Here is a 13,532-nt window from a genome sequence, read left to right as displayed (position 1 = left end):
CATTGTTTTGTTTTGTTTATTCTACATAGCCTGTGGACTACTTGGTTATGAGAACTTGGAGAGTAAGTAGGAATGGCTCTAATTACTATCTTGTCCAGAGGCTCACTAGGATAAATTTGTTACTTAAAGTCAGAATCCTGAATTCTGCAGGTTTAGAGAGTTTCCAGAGGGAAAATGTTTTCAATACAGGACATAGAAAAAAAATCTCATGACATTTCAAGCTCTATCCAGTTACTTTAGTTGATCACTAACTCAAAGAATAACAAGCAAAAAAGATATTTGACATGATCACCAGGATATTGTAGGGCTGTTGCTAACCAATGGAGAAATGTATGACTTTTAAAAACTGAATTAATAAATTTTTAGTTACTTAAAAATTTACTTAATTATTAAGATATAAGCCAGTGAAGTGTTAATATAGTTAATGCATATAGCCAATCATGTTGATGTTGCACATAGAAATGTTTAGACCTTTATTCCGTGACTCTTAGCTCAGTGATGTTTATTTCTTTGATTTTCTATTTTGATATATTATTTTGAGTTCATCCATTTGAGATCTGTGTTAAACTTGAGAAAATCACTTCTCTCTCTAACCATAGTTATCCACATCTGGAAAATATAGATAACAATGGCATTGGTTCACAAACTTGGGGGGAATAAGTAAATAATTAGTTTTGAATTGGAACTGTACACTTATTAACTGAATGTGTATTGACAAGTTATTTAAACTCTTTGAAACATGTATTCCTTACTTGTATACTGAAAACTTTAATAGTGATAAAAAATGAAATAATATTTTAAGTAAAATGCTTAGATTAGTGCCTGATACAGTGTCTGTTATAGCAGTTTGTTGCTGTGGTTGTTATTATTACTCTGCAAGAATTAGTTTGATTGAGCAAATCCAGATTCCACTTTTACTTGTAGTGAACAAAATTGTCACAACAGTAAGCATACCAATGTAGGAACTCACCATGGTAAGTTAAATTTTCGAAACAAATGTTTCCTAAAATGTGTGTTGTAAACATTAAAGTTATCATTAATTTAATTGGAATTCCAATATTTGGTAACTGAATCCAATCATTGTCATAGGCAGTGTCATAGGCATACAATTCACCAGCATGGGCTTTAAAGGAGACTTGATCTCTTCCCCTGCAGCGGGCAATTTAAATCTGGGTCCTCTAAAAGATGCAAAAGCCAATGTCTTACCATAGGAAAAGAGTAGTGATAGCAACAATAATAGTGATAAAATGAAAATAAATATCAATTCTACTATGCTTGGCCTCAATTTGTTCTTATAAGACATTGCATAAAGAAGATAATTAAATAATAGTTTAAATCCTATAAAAGTATAATTAGACTTAAAGATAAGAACAGGTGTCCTCCAGTGTCAATTGCCCTATGTGTTTTTTAAAGCTTAATGTCTCCTTTAAATGAGACCACAGCTATGACATTTCACTTCCTCTGAGCCGGAGATGTACAATTAATGCAAATTAAATTTTGTTTGCATTTGATGTTAGATATTTTCTTCTCATTTGCCATGACTTTCTCTTATTTGTATCCTTAGGCTCTTCATGTTTCATTCAGAATGAGAACAACAGGGGCGCCTGGGTGGCTCAGTCGGTTAAGCGCCTGCCTTCAGTTCAGGTCACAATCCCAGGGTCTTGGGAATGAGCCCCACATCGGGCTCCCTGCTCAGCGGGAACCTGCTTCTCCCTCTCCCTCTGCCTCCCACTCCCCCTGCTTGTGTGCACTCTCTCTCTCTCTCTCTCTCTCTCGTGTCAAATAAATAAATAAAATCTTAAAACAAAAGAATTGAGAACAATAAAAATATAGATTTGTGTATGTGTTTTTTGATCCTTATAAAATCAACTATAATCCTAAACACTGTTTTGGCTAAAAAAAAAAAAAAAAGACTAGAAGTTGTAGACGATAGGATCAGAGAAACTATTTAGAAAACTGCCTGTGAAATTATATTAAATAATTATATTTGCCTCAAAGTTGAACTTAGAAAATAAGAGAAGAAAGAGAAGATGACAATTAGGTGTGAGAGATAAAACAAGGTGCAAATTTTGTATGGTATTTATATAAGGATGAAAGAGGTGATTTATTAGTAGATTTATGATTTTTTTGGCAAGCATACCAAAATACAGTCCTAAAATTAGTAAATTAGCATTCTGTCCCATCTCCCTTGGCTCTTCCTTAGTATAGTGACCTTGAATGGTGTTGAGGCAAGACATTTGACTCTGGGAACTTGGATTCAAAGATATAAAGTATTCTTAGGAGTGTCTCTAACCTTACACTCTCATATTCTAATTTATGTTGCAAAATATACCCCAACTTATGTAAAATGCAGTTTTCAGAAATTATAATCTAATCCCCCCTCTAATGCTCTGATTAAAAAACAGAAACAAAAATAAAAACACAGTGCCTGTATTCCTGTAAGGGAAAAAGCTGAGAACTTTTCATATAGGACTGCATTTCAGAAAAATGAAGTGACTTGCATGCCAGCTGTAACAACCCTCAGACACCAAAACAGAAGGAGCTTTCAAAACTTATGATTCTGTCCTAAAGTGCAGGTGTTTATACTCCTATGTGCTACTCTTCTTGCTCACAGACTCAGTCTGAAATATTCTGATTGCTACATCCCTTAGAAATCTTTCCCCAACCAGAGGGCCTGTAACATTTGTTTTCTGTCCCACTTCTCTAATTCATGGTTCTGTTCATGAAGATACATAAGGACCTCTATGTCTTGAAACAGAAAGTAAGCTTAAAGCCATAATAACATTCTTTTTGTTTTATATAGATTACAAGCTAGCTCAGTGATGTGAGTGAATAATTTGTTCTATTCCATATTGACTGACAAATACTTCTCCTTCGTGGAAAGTATTTAGACAGACAGATTCATACACATACATATTTGGCTCTCCATGGCGGAGTTGTCAACCCATGACCTGAGACACGTCCGGCTATGTGGAGTCTTAGGAACCCTTAGTTTTTCCCTATTCACCACTCTCACTTCTTCCCATAAACTTACTTCTTTAGTTAGACAAGTATAACTCAGAGGACACAATTTCTTTTCTTGTTTCTGAGCTTCCCTGTATTTTCTTACTACATGATAACCACAGCAAATGCTTAAAGTGATAAGATAATAAACTATCAGAAATATTTAGGAATCAAGTCAATGTAACTATAGTGTTTATGAAGAGAAAACATGAAAAATATTTATTTTGTTCAAGTTTAGTATTCAGAATGTTTACTGAAATAATTCTGAGCACAATGGGGAGCTCACAAGATTTGTGGCAAATTGTTCATTGATTAATAAGTCAGAATATTTATTGAAAATATGTAGAGACTCAGTTCCTGTATAACTTTATTTTCTCTTATAAGAATCTTATGCAAGTGATTCTTGGCTTGTTTGGAAATTGAAATTATTTCATAGTTCTTCAGTTCTTGGGACTTTTGTGAGAAATTGTACAACACAGATGAAAACTCATAGATTCAGATGGCAAATCCCTATAAACAAAAAAGCATATAGCTATAAGTTACCAGATTTGATTAGATGCTAGTGCTCATATTAATCACAATGTTAAAGCATTGCAAATATTTTTAAAACTTAGTGAAAAGAAACAGTTATTTGTTAAAGAAAGAAAAGAATTTTTAAGGAGAAAACTTACTTGCAAACCTATGTAGAATCAAGACACATTCAGTTACCATATACTCAATATACATTTCAGGGCACTGAAACACAAACTTTGAAACTGAAGTAACTTTATAATGGTACCTTACATATGTTTAGTAGGACTAGTATTTTCCCTGATTTCTAACCTTACGCTTTCAAATTTTCCTTATCATTTTAATTAAAAACAGTTTATCGTTGTTAGTGGAAGAGGAGGAAGTTGTAATCATGATTAGTATGGGAGGGGTACTTTAGTCTAGCTCAGGAAATTTTCCCTGAGGATGGGCTTGCTTGGGGAAGCCAAGAGATGATGATGAAAGCAAGCCTCAGGTCTCCAACTGGTGTTCCTTGAGGCTAATACTGATGAGTCCTTAAGAACTATGAGATTGGCAATTCTTTGGGCTGGACAACTGGTAAAAACATTGCAAAAATACTTACTGTAGTTGATCAGTGACCTTGTATCCCTGGCTTTGGCATTATTGATAGGTTGGTCATGTCGGTGTTAAATCATGACTATGTAAATGATTAAGAAATAAGGGCAATACTTCCTTTTTTATTTCTAATTGTTTGAAGCATCACTGTATTTTTCCCAGTTAAGTTTTTTTAAAATTGAAGGGCAAGATATATTTATCATATATATATATATATATATACACTTTAATAAATATCACCTCCAAAGTGAAATATATCATGGCCCTTGCCATTTAAATATTGTCTTATAAGCCTAAAAAAGGGGTAAACACTGAGTTAAATTGCTTATTTATATAATTTTTTAAAGATTTTATTTATTAATTTGAGAAAGACTGAGAGAGAGAATGGGTGGAAGGGGGTAGGGGCAGAGGCAGAGGGAGAAGTTGACTCCCCGCAGAGTAGGGAGCCCGATGTGGATCTGGATCCCAGGACCCTGAGATCATGACCTGAGCTGAAAGCAGATGCTTAACCAACTGAGCCACCCAGGTGCCCCAAATTGCTCAGTTATATGATATTCTATAGCCTCTTGGCTATACTAGGATTCTATCACTTGCATCTGACAAAACCTGTCAGATTTGAGATTTATTTTAAATCTCAGAAATAATCATTGCACACCTTCTGACTTGAAAAAAAATTAGTTCATGTTCCCTCCTGCAGTATAAATGTATGCCATTATGTGACTTCTGTCACCATTTTTTGTTCATTTAATATCTGGTTTGTCAGATATTTTTATTTTTTAACATGAATAAGTAGTGCTTTTTGATTCTGTGTTTTCATCATTTTATTCTTGGTACATATTCTCATTAATTGCAAACTGCAATTTAGGTCTAATCTATGTATACTGAAAGTCATACATTTCTTTTTTTATATTTAAGCTTAAGATACCTTTGTCAGAAAATAACAAGCAATACCGTTTCTGGAGTTTTGTCTATTAGCTAATTGTTCAGAATATCTGTAAAATAACAGTTTTAAATAGTAAAACATATAGCCTCAATTTTGATGATCATTTTTATTGTTAATATTTTGGTCAAAGATTACATTTTAAAAAGATTGCATTTCCTACAATGTTCTCTGTAATCAGAACATGTTGAAATCCTTTTATGTCCTTAAGAAATTGGTTTACTTCTGCATAAATCTAATAACAGATATTAAGACCCTATTGGAGATTTATAACTTTTATCAGCAGAAGATATGATGTAAAGCAGAGGAAAAAAGTAAATTAGTTGTAAAGCTCAGGAAAATATGAAGCCAGAACTCTTAAAGAATATACCATTGTGCATTTCCCCCTCTTAGATAATTCTGATAATACACATTGGAATAGGAATGGCAAATAACATTTTTCCCTTTATCCACTGAGTTAAAAAAATGTATTTACAGTATTAAAATATTTAAAATTGCTACATTTGCTAACAAAGGAAATACTGGCCAATACTGGCTCATAATCCAAAGGAAATTAGGACAGGCTTACTGGAAATTAAGAAGTGAAGTCAATAATATTTTACACTTAGAATCTCTCTTCTTTTTATTCTGTTTGTTCTCTATTTTCAGGAAATCTTGTCTGTAGAGCAAATCTGAGTGTATTTGCTTCAGGCAGATGTTTGTTTATATTCTCTTAGCTTAATAACTCTGGGAATAATAGAAGGAGATGGTATGCACAGCAATGAATATAAATAATTGAACCAGTGTACTTTTTTTGAGCAAAAAGAAACCCATGCATATCCATTAGCTGTGGAAATACCTTGCAAAATTATTAGTCAATCTGTATTTTTCAAAATTTTAAATTCATAACAAAATTTTGTGATAGAGGTATTCCAAAAGATATTTGTAAAGAATAAATGGTGTAACTGGAAAATTACAACTAAAGTGATTCATAATTCCAGAATGCCACCACAGAACAAACTACTACAAAGATGTGGCATGACTTCCACTCTTTTTAAGATTTATTTTTGTTATAATAAATAATCCACAAAGACATGCTTTTTGCAAATTTTCCTTAAACTTCAAATGTATATGAAGCAAAAATTGATAGTGTCAATTTACCATGCCTCAAGCCCAATGTCCCCCTCAATATATAACTGGCCTGTCTTCTCCTGGGGTTTTTGCTCTCTGCACTAACATACAATTAATTGTACCTATAACATGCATATGTATGCATGCATTACAAACATATAAAGTACCTATGTACTTTATATGTTTATACTTTATAGTTTATACTTTATAGTTTATAGTTTAAACTATATGTTTATACTTTATTTGGTATAAATATACCATGTGTATGTTTATATGTATGTTTATATGTATATAAACATACACATGGTATATCAATTCATATATGTATATATGTGTATATATAAATACATACAAGTTATATACATACATATAAATACACAAACATATACATACATTTATAAATACCATGTTCTTCAATCTCTGACAGTTTTAAGTTTTGCTTTTAGTACTATTAACTGTTAACTTCGGGATGCCTTTTAAGATGGTTTTGACAATAAGGTTCCAACTTACCAATTTACCAGAATCAGATGTTGTTTTGAATTGTATCTTGTTATTATTTTAAAAGAAGATTAAAATTTGATTGATAAAAAGAGATTGAAGTCATACCATGCATCTTTTCTGACTATAATGCTATGATACTAGAAATGAACCACAAGAAAAAATCTGGAAAGAGCAAAATACATGGAGGTTAAATAACTTGATATTAAACAATGAATGGGTCAACCAAGAAATCAAGAGGAAATAAAAAATTCCATGAAAACAAACAAAAATGACAATCCAAAATCTTTGGGATGCAACAAAAAATGGCTCTAAGAGGAAAGTTTATAGCAACACAGGCCAACCTCAAGGAGCAAGAAAAATCTCAAATAATCTAACCTTACACCTAAAGGAGCTAGAAAAAGAAGAATAAAGAAAACTCAAACCCAGAAAAAGTAAGGAAATAAGAAAGAGTAGAACAGAAATAAATGATATAGAAACTAAAACACAAACAAACAAAAAAACCCAATAGAGCAGATGAATGAAACCAGGAGCTGGTTCATTGAAAAGAAAAAAATTGATAAACCTCTACTAAGAGACATTAAAAAAAAGAAAGAGAGAGGACCCAAATAAACAAAATTACTAAAGAAAGAGGAGAAATAACAACCAACACCACAGAAATACAAACAATTGTAACAGAATATTATGAAAATCTATATGCCAACAAACTGGACAACTAGAAGAAATAGATAAATTCCTGGAAACATATAACCTACCAAAACTAAAGCAGAAGGAAATAGAAAATGTGAACAGACCAATTACCAGCAATGAAATTGAATCAGTAATCAAAAAACTCTCCCAAAACAAAAGTCTAGAACCAGACTGCTTTAGAGGTGAATTCTACCAAACATTTAAAGAAGAGTTAATACCCATTCTTCTCAAATTATTCCAAAAAACTTCCAAATTCAGTATGAGACCAGTATCACCCTAATACCAAAACCAGATAAAGACACCACAAAAAAGAGAACTACAGGCCAATATTGCTCATGAATATAGATGCAAAAATACTCAACAGAATATTAGCAAACTGAATCCAACAATATATTAAAAAAAAATTATACACCACTGTCAAGTGAGATTTATTCCTAGGATGCAAGGGTGGTTCAATATTCACAAAACACTCAATGTGACACATCACATCAATAAGAGAAAGGATAAAGACTATATGATCATTTTAATAGATACAGAAAAAACATTCGACAAAGTACAACATCAACTTATGATAAAAACCCTCAACAAAATAGGTCTAGAGGGAACATATCTCAACATAATAAAGGCCTTCTGTGAAAAACTCACAGTCAACATCATACTCGGTGATGAAAAACTGAGAGCTTTTCCCCCTAAGGTCAGGAACAAAACAAGAATGTCTACTCTCACCACTTATTCAACACAGTATTGGAAGTCCTAGCCCAAGCAATCAGACAAGAAAAAGGAATATAAGGCATCCAAATTGGTAAGGAAGAAGTAAAACTTTCACTGTTTTCAGGTGACTTGATACATTATACAGAAAACCCTAAAGACTCCACCAAAAAACTACTAAAATGGATAAGTGAATTCAGTAAAATAGCAGGATACAAAATCAATGTACAGAAATGTTGCATTCCTATACATTAATAATGAAGCAGCAGAAAGCAAAATTAAGAAAACAATCCCATTAACAACTGTGCCAAAAATAATTAAATATCTAGGAATAAACTTAACCAAAGAGGTGAAAGACCTGTACCCTGAAAACTATAAAACACCGATGAAAGAAACTCAAGACAATGCAAGGAAATGTAAAGAAATTCCACACTCATGGGTTAGAAGAACAAATATTGTTAAAATGTCTATACTACCCAAAACAGTCTACAGATTTAATGCAATTCCTATCAAAATACCAACAGCATTTCTCACAGAAGTAGAAAAAACAATCCTAAAATTTGTATGGAACCACAGAAGACCCCAAATAGCCAGAGCAATCTTGAAAAAGAAAAAGCTGGAGGTATTACAATTCCAGATTTCAAGTTATATTACAAGGTAGTAGTAATTAAAACAGTACAGTATTGGCATAAAAATAGATACATAGATCAATAGAATAGAATGGAAAACCTAGAAATAAACCCACAATTTTATGGTCAATCAATCTTCAACAAAGGAGGAATAAATATAAAATGGGAAAAAGTCTCTTCAACAAATGGTGTTGGGAAAACTGGACAGCCCCATGCAAAAGAATGAAACTGGACCACTTTCTTTCACCATACACAAAAATAAACTCAAAATGGATTGAAAACTTAAATGTGAGACTGGAAAGCATAAAAATCCTGGAAGAGAGCACAGGCAGTAATTCCTCTGACATCAGCTGTAGCAAGATTTTTCTAGATATGTCTCCTGATGCAAGGGAAATAAAAGCAAAAATGAATTATTAGGACTACATCAAAAGGAAAAGCTTTTGCACAGCAAAGGAAACAACCAACAAAATTAAAAGGCAACCTACTGAATTGGAGAAGATATTTGCAAATGACATATCTTATAAAGGGTTAATACCCAAAATAGATAAAGAAATGATACAATTCAACACTCAAAAGACATAATCCAATTAAAAATGGGCAAAAGACATACAGAGACATTTCTTCAAAGGAGACATACAGATGGTCAATAGACACATGAAAAAATGCTCAACACCACTCATCATCAGAAAAGTACAAATCAAAACTACAATGTGATATCCCCTCATACATGACGAATGGCTAAAATCAACAACATAAGAAACAAGTGCTGGAGAGAATGTGGAGAAAAAGGAGCCCTCTTGCACCGTTGGTGGGAATGCAAATTGGTGCAGCCACTATGGAAGACAGTATGGAGTTCCTCAAAAAATTAAAAATAAACCTACCCTATGATCCAGGAATCACACTACTGGGTATTTACCCCCCAAAATACAAAAACACTAAATCAAAGGGATATATTCACCCCTATGTTTATAGCGGCATTATTTACAAATAGCCAAATTATGGAAGCAGCTAAAGTGTCCATTGATAGATGAATAAGAAGGCATGGAATATATATATAATTCAGCCATAATAAAGAATGAAATCTTGCCATTTGCAACAACATGGATAGAGCTAGAGAGTATAATGTGAAACAAAATCAGTTAGTCAGAGAAAGACAAATACCATATGATCTCACTCACGTGTGGAATTTAAGAAACAAAACAAACAAGCAAAGGAAAAAGAGAGAGGCAAACCAAGAAACAGGCTCTTAACTATAGAGAACAAACTGATGGTTACCAGAGGGGTAAGCAGATGGGTGGGGAATGGGGGAAGTAGGGGATTGAAGAGCACACTTCTCATGATGAAATGAAATGGTTTTTTGACAGTGAGGTTTCAACTTATCAATTTATAGTAATCAAATGCTGTTTTGAATTGTGTCTTATTATTTTAAAAGAACATTAAAATCGGATTCATTTTCATTTGTCATGCTTCTTAAATTATTCTAGTTGTCTCCTTTCCTAAATATATGTTAGTTTATAAAAAGGTGTTTGAAATATAGTCTTTTGGTACTTGTAAATTTCTCTCTAAGCATTACCATATTCTAGACCATGAACAGTACCAAATGGCAACTCTCTTAATTTAAGCAGTGTGAAGTAATGGGACAGATCTTATTCTAGGTGTTAGTAAATCTGGGTTCCGAATTCTGCTCTGGTAGTCATAAATAATCAATCTTTGAGCTAAGAGATCATTAAAAAATGTAGAGAGGTTAAATACACAATACACATAGAAGTTAACCTGAGTAATGGAGTGTGATGTATTCGTTCTGTCAGTAAGGCTTATTAAAATTAAAAGGTTAAAAAATGAATCGGATTATAAGGAAATACAATAAGAATTTCAGTATTTTGTTTAGAGTAAGATACAATAAGATAAAAGCTGTGCAAATCATACTTAAAGATTAAAATTTTTGATGTGAACTCAAGTTCTTAATTCCATAGTTATTCAGAGATCATCAGTGTCTAAATATAATAATTTTTTAAAATTCAATACTAATTGCAGCCTTTGATGTTAGAATCATGGAACAGGGAAAACCCATTTAACTGTTTGTCCAAACAATTTGCTGTTCTATGGTCCAACGACATTTTCTTTGTTTCAAAGTTCCTTTAAAAAATAGTAGCTTTGCCTGAAATCACTTGGACATTTGTCAGAATGTACTCCTGGGAAAAACACAGCCCAAATTTAGATACCTGGAAACCAGCCAGTTACACCAGTTCTGCAAACCTGCCTTAGAAGGATTACTCCTAAGACCTTGTATTTTAAAATTAAAGGGAACTTCACGTTAAATGCATTGAAGTATCTATTTGCATAAAATCAGTCACTTATATTTGGGGTTTCCTTTAAAACCAGTGAGGAATGATTGTGCCATATAGGAGCATTTCAGCACAATAGGTTCAGTGAGAGAGTTCAAATCAATAGGGACTAATTTAAAGAAGACTAATTTAAAGATAAAGGATACTGCCTTACAATATAAAACAGGTGGGCTTTTTGGAGAATATTTTTCTCCATGTTTTTGGAGGATGAATCCAGATATAATGATTTTTATTCTTTATAAGAGTCTCCATTAAGTTGATTTAATTCTGACATCAAACCACTAAGAGAGAGACTAGATATCATCCTTGAGATCATTCTAAATCCTATGTGTCTTAATATTCATATGCCTGGATGCAATAGAACAAACTTTATCATATTTCAAGTTGTGTTTATTGTACAAGAATCATTTAATGTATTATTATATTTAGAATACATAGTAAAAATAAATCCTTGAGCCAACACTGCTATTAGAGATCAGTTATACTCTTTTTTAATTAACATATAATGTATTATTTGTTTCAGGGGTACAGGTCTGTGATTCACCAGTCTTACACAATTCACAGCACTCACTATAGGACATACCCTCCGCACCCCAACGTCCAACACCCAGCCACCCATCCCTGCCACCCCCTCCACTCCAGCAACCCTCAGTTTGTTTCCTGAGATTAAGAGTCTCTTATGGTTTGTTTCCCTCTCTGGTTTCATCTTGTTTCATTTTTCCCTCCCTTCCCTTATGATCCTCTGTCTTATTTCTCAAATTCCACATGTCAGTGAGATCATATAATAATTGTCTTTCTCTGATTGACTTATTTCGCTTAGCATAATACCTTCTAGTTCTATCCACATCCTTGCAAATGACAAGATTTCATTTTTTGATGGCTGAGTAATATTCCATTATATATATATACACCACATCTTCTTTATCCATTCATCTGTTGAAGGACATCTAGTCTCTCTCCATAGTTTGGCTATTGTGGACATTGCTGCTATAAACATTGGGGTACAGGTGCCCCTTCGGATCATTACATTTGTATCTTTGGGGTAAATACCCAGTAGTGCAATTGCTGGGTCATAGGGTAGCTCTATTTTCAACTTTTTGAGGAACCTTCATACTGTTTTCCAGAGTGACTGCACCAGCTTGCATTCCCACCAACAGTGCAGGAGGGTTCCCCTTTCTCCACATCCTTGCCAACATCTGTCATTTCCCGACTTGTTAATTTTAGCCATTCTGACTGGTGTGAGGTGGTATCTCATTGAGGTTTTGATTTGGATTTCCCTGATGCCGAGTGATGTTGAGTACTTTTTCATGTGTCTGATGGCCATTTGGATGTCTTCTTTGCAGAAATGTCTGTTCATGTCTTCGAGATCAGTTATACTCTTAAAGAAAATCTGAACTCAAACAAAAAGCTTTGGGGACATAAAGAACATTGAACTCCAAATATTGGAGGATCATCTAAAATGTTACTATGGTATATTTTATAACAATACTACAATTACCTTTCATTTTCACTTGTAGTCATACAAAATCAAAAGCTGGCATAAATATTCATAAATAAAAAAGTAGATATAAAAATACATGTGCTGTGTAGAAAATTTTGAAATTTTCATTTACATTATTCATTAATGACAGATATAGCAATATAGCAGAATTTGAGATTTTCCACTGAAGTTATGACCCCTACCTTCATGTGTGAGTACCAGCTGTGTAAGCATACCTGTGCTTACTTTAAAAGAAAATGAAAATGTACTGGATGTTCAAGGTTGGATGAACCCTGAAATTTGTCCTAAGGCCTAAGAAACTCATTCACTGGAAGACAAATATGAGAGGAAAATATGACAAATGTCTCTGATATTTGCAAAATCACGTAATTTCTATTGCTTTTAAATTCATTTGTCTATGTGAAGTTGACCAAACAACAGATCAAGTGGTTATTTCATTTTCAATTTTATAATTTTTCAGATGATTTTATGAAGGGTTCATGTTGTCAAATCAGGCTAGCAGTTTTTCTAAGAGAGAAAATGGAAGAACTTGTCAATAAATACATGTCACCAAACCATATTGCTCATTCTGTATCAAATCAACTTAGCAAAGAACTTATTATATGCTACCATGAAGAAGAAAAGAAAAAGAAACCATGATTCTTCTCTTTAAGAAGCTACTATTTTACTGAGATTAGATATATTATCCTTCATAGGAAATAACTATTTTCATCATCAAATTTCCATAGAGGGAAGTGAAGCTCCACTTTTCTCACCAGGAAGTAAAAAGTATGAGAGGAAACCTCAAGATAGGATTCATTGATCCAATTGGTAAGGTTGGTAGAAAAACAGTAAGCATGCTTTGAGCAACTCTGCCCTGTTTTTCATAGGTACCTAGGCTTTGCAAGCTTAGAGTCTCTATTTCCCATGTAATAAGCTGGGTTCCTTAGTTCAGTGTTTCTTAAGTTCAATATAAAGGGAAAAAAATAGAAGCCTATTGGACTTCATATTAAACTGCATCCTCA

This window comes from Zalophus californianus, chromosome 12 (genome assembly GCF_009762305.2).
Source record: "Zalophus californianus isolate mZalCal1 chromosome 12, mZalCal1.pri.v2, whole genome shotgun sequence".
NCBI classification, from domain to species: domain Eukaryota; kingdom Metazoa; phylum Chordata; class Mammalia; order Carnivora; family Otariidae; genus Zalophus; species Zalophus californianus.
The sequence above is the reverse complement of the archived record's forward strand: the minus strand, read 5'-3'. Positions refer to the sequence as shown.